Genomic DNA, 7,650 nt, shown 5'->3' on the forward strand with positions numbered 1-7,650 from the left:
TATATTATTAATATTTGTGTTTATCTTTTGTCTTCAAGGAAAGTAATGCAGAGACCACTGTCAGTGTTTGGGCGGCACCCTAGCGCCCTCTATTGACCAGCCGCCACTGCCCTTTAGTCTGTCTGCGTCACAGTAAAATGACAGCATTTAATTTTTAAATCCTCTTGTAATATGTGGCGTGTGTCATCCTGTCATACCAGCTGAAGATGATTGTTGCGTGAGTGTGTGTACCTGGTGCCTTTGCACTTAAGTATATGAGTATAAGATCACTATGGCTGAGCTCCAGAGATGCAGTCGGGAGATGGGAGAAAGTTCTAGAAAGTCAACCATCACTGCAGCCTTCCACCAGTCGGGGCTTTACGGCAGAGTGGCCCGACGGAAGCCTCTCCTCAGTGCAAGACACATGAAAGCCCGCATGGAGTTTGCTAAAAAAGACACCTGAAGGACTCCAAGATGGTGAGAGATAAGATTCTCTGGTCTGATGAGACCAAGATAGAAATTGTTGGCCTTAATTCTAAGCGGTGTGTGTGGAGAAAACCAGTTACTGCTCATCACCTGCTGTGGGGGTGTTTTTAAGCTGCAGGGACAGGGAGACCTTCTCCAGAGTGCTCAGGACCTCAGACCGGGCCAAAGGTTCACCTTCCAACAAGACAATGACCCTAATTACACAGCTAAAATAACGAAGGAGTGGCTTCAGAACAACTCCGTGACTGTTCTTGAATGGCCCAGCCAGAGCCCTGACTTAAACCCAATTGAGCATCTCTGGGGAGACCTGAAAATGGCTGGCCAGCAACGTTCCCCATCCAAGCTGACAGAACTGGAGAGGATCTGCGAGGAGGAATGGCAGAGGATGCCCAAATCCAGGTGTGAAAAACATCATTCCCAAAAAGACTCCTGGCTGTATTTGCTCAAAAGGGTGCTTCTGCTAAATACTGAGCAAAGGGTCTGAATACTTATGGCTGTGTGATATTTCAGTTTTTCTTTTTTCATAAATCTGCAAAAATGTCAACAATTCCGTTTTTTTTTTTTCTGTCAATATGGGGTATTGTGTGCACATTAATGTGGGGAAAAATGAACTTAAATGATTTTAGAAAATGGCTGCAAGATAACAAGAGTGCAAGAGTGACAAATTTAAGGGGGTCTGAATACTTTCCGTACCCACTGTATATAGCTAGCAACTAACTTTGAGGAGGTCAGTTTTAGTTCGAATTACTTTTCAGTTCAGAATACAAGCTATTGTAGCTTTCAAAGGCTGACGTATTCTTTTATCAAGGGGGTGTATTGTGGGCATGCGGCTTTTTTCCCGGACTTGTCAGTGACGCTGTAATGGCTCATAAGGCACACCCTTTTCCTTTTCTTCGCAGCAAGACCTCTGTGCTTTGAAAAAGAAAAGTGTCTGTTGCCTTACGCTGCTGATGCCACATCTCCTTAGAAGCGGAGGGTATGTGAGGAGACAGAGCAAAACTGCACAACACACAGTCATTATTCTTCTTATTGTGTTTTTCTTTTTCTTTTAATCAAATTACCACAAATGCTGCAGTACAGAACACATGCGCTTCCAATTACATTATTTCTCCTGTGATTATTTTCTTATTCATTTATTTTACGGCGGCACGGTGGACGACTGGTTAGAGCGTCAGCCTCACAGTTCTGAGGACCGGGGTTCAATCCCCAGTCCCGCCTGTGTGGAGTTTGCATGTTCTCCCCGTGCCTGCGTGGGTTTTCTCCGGGCACTCCGGTTTCCTCCCACATCCCAAAAACATGCATTAAATTGCCCGTAGGCATGACTGTGAGTGCGAATGGTTGTTTGTTTGTATGTGCCCTGCGATTGGCTGGCAACCAGTTCAGGGTGTACCCCGCCTCCTGCCCGATGATAGGCTCCAGCATGCCTGCGACCCTTGTGAGGAGAAGCGGCTCAGAAAATGAATCGATGGATGGATGCTTAGGAGTGAAAAATGGCAAATTTATGAGCTGACCAAATTTTACACTCCATCAGGGTACCAGACAAGGATGCCCCCATGTCTCCCCATTTGCAATACTTATTGAACTTTTAACAACAGAAATACAGCAAAATAATACCATTAAAGGAATCCCGGCTGATAGGTCAAAGTAAGCCTACATCGAATTGGTTTATGATTGTATGTACAAAAGGAAAAATGTCTTTGCTGTCTCAATACGATAAACCTGCTATTCTTCCGTTGACTAACGAACGTTGGCATCCTGGAAGCATGGCATTTCTCTCCCTATTTTCCCTGGCAGCATAAAAGCTGGACATTCATACATTCCTCAGGCTATCTGGCCTATTTAATCATAATAATACTCCTCTATTAAAGATATAGAAGATGACTTTAAATGCTAGAATACTTCGCACTCTAATTGGTTGCATAGCAACTGTCAACATGAAAAACTTACCACATCAACACAAAAAGCCAAAGATCTTCCTCAAGACATTGCAAAAGGCAAAACCACTCAGTGACATTGAAGTAATATTTCTTCTCTTGGTTAGAATGAAAGCAGATGCAGTGTAAACCCACTTCCTTGGTGAGCTCGCCTTCTTACTGCAATCAATTAAAACACAGAATTAAAGTGCTGTACTATAATGTCACAATGTCATCAACGCTGACAGCCTGGTTGAAAAACGCAGAAGATGCATGAGGTGGTACCTCACCTCGCTTACCTTGCAGATACACACCAATCTGTCACGTTTGTCAGGGTGTGCACGCATAAGGTGGACCCAAGCACAGGGCAGCAGGCAAGGACGGCGGAAGTTCAGTGGAATCTCCAAAAAGTATTTATTCCCAAAAACGAGAAATAAAAGTATGGGGTAGCAAGGGCAAAAAATACTCATTTAACGTCCAAAACCCAGCATACAAAGTGAAAGGGGGGGGGGGGGGGGGGGGGGGGTTCACCACCACAGATCACAAGGCAACATGACACACACAACATTTGACAATGGTCAGAGACCAACAGAAAGAAAAACAGAGAACTCAATACAAACAGACTTATGAGACAACGTGGCACGCACCTGGGCAAGGGACAAATGGATGGAGAGAGCTGATTGCCTGATACACAAGAGGGGCAGGAATGATGAGAACCGGGGGAGACGAAGACCTAACTGGCTGGGAAGACGGGGAAAATGAACCAAAACTGAATCCCAGCATAGGAAACGGAAATGATCTTGATAAATGTAATGCCAAACCAAAAAACAAGCCACAAAACACAGATCCTGGCACAATCTGATGTAACGCAAACTTCTAACTACATAACAGACATACATAACATAACTACATGGTACACACATCAATTATCTCCGTGCCCGCGTGGGTTTTCTCCGGGCACTCCGGTTTCCTCCCACATCCCAAAAACATGCATGGTAGGTTAACTGAAGACTCTAAATTGCCTTTAGGTGTGACAGTGAGTTTGAATGGGTGTTTGTTCATATGTGCCCTGCGATTGACTGGCGACCAGTTCAGGGTGTACCCCGCCGAAGATAACTGGGATAGGCTCCAGCACGCCCGCGACCCGCTTGAGGAGAAGCGGTATGGAAAACGAATGAATGAATGAACCACATTAAAGTTTGACCTTCGTCACAGAACAGATCGTTGTCGTACTTAGACATACGACCGTGTATGTGGGGGTTTGCAATTCAGTGACCTCTTTAACTCCAGTTGACAGAGTCATTATTTTCATATACATTGAATAATACAAAACCACATTTGAAGACAGGGCTGTGTAGAGGTCAATAACTTATGACTTATGACATCCACTCATAAATGCTTTTCTAATGAAATCCAAACCCACAATCGGGTTTTAATTGACAAAAAAGCAAATCTGAAGCAAACCAGACCACTGATCTCATGGGCAGAGGCCTTGAAGGGCTGGCGCAATTCTGGGGGCATTTGTCAGAAAAAAAACATGGCTGCTGATTGTAGCTCAAGCCGTCCATGTCCACAACGATATTTTATTCATTCATATTTTTCCATATGCGATTTGAGGTCACTTTGTTCGGGTAAGCCTGCTCTTGTAAATGCTAATTTATGAATCAAATAATATTAGTCTGATGTTAAAGTAGCCCTCTGTTCGAGCAGCTGTTGAAGCCACAGTTTCTGCCTCGTCTCCTCCTCCGTGCGCTCGATGTGAGGCTCCATTGCTTCCCTGCCACTACTGCTGGTGTCTCATGGACTGCTTGCAGCGTATAACAACCCCACATTTTGCCCATGCAGCTTTGGGTTCTCCATCCCACCACAACTGCTGTTTTAGAGCTATTGTTTTCTTTCCTTTTTTTTTTTTTTTACTTATTTGGGGTACTTATTTAGGGAAATTGTTTTTTGTTCTTTTCATGACTTGTTTAGTTTAATATTCAGCTGTGTGGTGTAGGCGGCAATTACAACTCTTGGTCCCTGGCCGCCAACAGCTGAGTTTTGGTGTTAAATTGTTTTGTTTCCTTACGTTGTTACTTGGGTTTGTGGTTTATGTATATTTAGCTTCAGTTATTTAATTACTTAATATGTTTAATATTTTTTATCTTGGCGGCATGGTGATTGAGTGGTTAGCACATCTGCCTCACGGTTCAGGAAAACGGTTCAGCAGCTGAAACAATCAATGAGCTGTCTTGACTCAATACTATCTGACGTTTTCAGAACTATTGTGAAGTCTCTGCTAGCTGATTTGAAGCAAACAATCAATTGTTCACTTCAGTCAGGCGAGTTTCCTAAAGCTCTTAAAGTATTAAGCCTCTTCTAAAAAATAGAACACTGGACGCTTTCATGTTAGCAAGCTATACATCCATCTCAAATCTTCCCTTCATAGCCAAGATTGTTGAGAAAGCTATTTTTTATCAACTCGGCAATTTCCTGAACTTAAATGGACTGTTTGACAAATTTCAATCATGTTTTCAAACTCATCACAGAACTGAATCAGCTCTTATCAAAGGGCTAAATTATGTGAGGTTGAATACTGACTCGGGAAAGTTCTCAATTCTGGTCTTGTTGCAGCTTTTGATATGATAGATCATAATATACTGCTGAAGAGGTTGGAAACGTGGCTTGGACTAAATGGAACAGTCCTTAAATGGTCAAGGTCCTACCTGAAGGAAAGGAGTTATCTCATAACCATTGGAAGTGCTCAATCTCATCAAATGGCAATGACCTAAGGGGTCCCTCAAGGGTCAGTTCTTGGACCCTTCCTGTTCAGCCTGTATACGCCACCCTTGGGCCAAATTCTTCAGAACCTTAATGTTGACTATCACAGCTATTAGGCTTGGGCATCGTTTGAATTTGAGCGATTGCGGTCCCGATTACGGTTCCTCATTTCGATTCCGGTTATAAACAATTCTCGATTCCAATTCTTTTAGGGGGCTGAGTCAAAAAGGTTTGCCTGGTCTAAATAAGGGGTGTCCAAATTGTGAATATCTATTTTCTTAGCAGTCCGCAGAATAGGTTAAAATTAACATTTGACTCAGAGTTCTTTCCAACCAGTATCAATGTCAAGCCTATGAACTAAAAGGCAATTTGTGTGTAACTAACACAATAGACTTCCATCCTTCCATCCATTTTCTCAGCCGCTTCTCCTCACTAGGGTCGCGGGTGTGCTGGAGCCTATCCCAGCTGTCATTGGGCAGGAGGCGGGGTACACCCTGAACTGGTTGCCAGCCAATCGCAGGGCACATACAAACAAACAACCATTCGCACTCACAGTCACACCTACGGGCAATTTAGAGTCTCCAATTAATGCATGTTTTTGGGATGTGGGAGGAAACCGGAGTGCCCGGAGAAAACCCACGCAGGCACGGGGAGAACATGCAAACTCCACACAGGCGGGGCCGGGGATTGTACCCGGGTCCTCAGAACTGTGAGGCTGACGCTCTAACCAGTCGCCCACCGTGCCCAAAATAGACTTAATATTCCTAAATTAATGTTGCAGCTAAAAGTTAAATATAGTATTGTTAAAATAGTTATTTAAGACTATTTTAACAATACTATATTTCTCTGCCCTGCCAGTCCTCCAGTTTTAATGCATCATACTGTACACCCGTCAGCGGGGGGAGGACAGTGTTGGGCTGGAAAGGGCACTTGGCCAGGTGTTCCGGCACTCCTGCCTGCTCTCTGGCCCGACATGCCTTTTCCCTGCAGATTTTTTATGCACCAAATACATTTGCACATCCTTTGGGGAGCTGGCTGGCCTGGGTGGGTGTGACGGTTGTGGGTTTATCATTGCCCCGTGACCGTCTCACCCTAACCCCACCAGTCTCCCCAATTTTAATGCATGCCCCCTCACCACATACGATCACGGTACACGGTACGATAATGGTTGGCAGTCAGGGACCTGGTAACCATAGTAATAGGGTGGGTGATGGGTCTTCACATTTCTCTTGGCTTGACACCTGGGGCCATGCTCGGACAAACTAACAATAACACAGATTATATTTGGGTCCCGGGTAGCTTTAGAATAGGTTTCAAAGTTGTGCTGCTGGTCTATAAATAACTAGATGGTTTAGGTCCTGAATACATGAAAGAAATGCTAATGGAATATAAAACCAGTAGGGCTCTGAGATCTACAGACTCAGGTCAAATCGTGGAAGACAGAGTCCAAAGCAAACATGGTGAAGCAGCATTTAGCTATTATGCTGCACATAAATGGAATAAATTGCCAACAGAAGTGACGTCAGCCCAAAGTGTGAATGTTTTGAAATCCAGGTTTAAAACTCTTCTTTTTCTCATGCTTTTTAGAGCATTTCCACTTTTGAATTATCTTCCTTGCACTTTACACTGTTTTAATTGTATTTTAGTATTTTTCTTTGTTTTAAATTTTTATAAGCTGTTTTTTTTTCTTTGTTTTTAAATGCTTTTAATCATGTAAAGCACATTGTGTTACCTTGTATGTTATACATTTGCTTTGCTTATTCCAGTTTAACTTTAGAGGCTCCGGGAACTGTCACTGATGGTGTAGTCGTACACTTGCCTGACTTTGATGCGGGCAGTGGGGGTTCAGTTCCCACTCAGTGACAGTGTGAATGTGATTGTGCACATGTCTATATGTGCCTTGTGCAAAAAAAAGATGGATGTCTGGTCACTCTAATTTGGCTGCTAATGCTTGATAACACTTTTCCCGCAATTGTACATTTATTTACTGAACTGGAAACGGCAGAGACACAAAACTTCGGATCACTTGTCAATTTCAAGGATATTTAATGTCTTAATTTTGGAACATCAAATTGGATGGGACTTTTGAGACAAGCGGTTGGTATGAGTGCCTTTACTGTTTCTTAACAAATGGGCATTGCCGGCTTCTGTTTTGGCATACACATTTTTGCAGATTAACGTTCATGGTGATTGTTTTGATGTTGTCTGTGAATGACATTTTCAGAAACACAATGAATGAACTTTCATCTTGCTGTCAATATAATATAATGATTTTTTTTTTGTTTGAATGAAAACTAATACAGGATCCATGTTAATTTTCTCCGTTTTTAACTGAAATGTATTTTAGTCCATAATGGTTCATCGGTTTGTAATTGGAAACAGTGTATGTGGATTAGCCAGATTTCCACCTGCCCATCCACCAAAATTGAAATAGTAGTCCCAAATCCAGAACATTTAAATTGAATTCTAGGGACTTTAATGAGTCAATGATGGACATTTAACTGATCAG

The sequence above is a fragment of the Phyllopteryx taeniolatus genome, chromosome 5 (genome assembly GCF_024500385.1).
Source record: "Phyllopteryx taeniolatus isolate TA_2022b chromosome 5, UOR_Ptae_1.2, whole genome shotgun sequence".
Classification (NCBI taxonomy): Eukaryota; Metazoa; Chordata; class Actinopteri; order Syngnathiformes; family Syngnathidae; genus Phyllopteryx; species Phyllopteryx taeniolatus.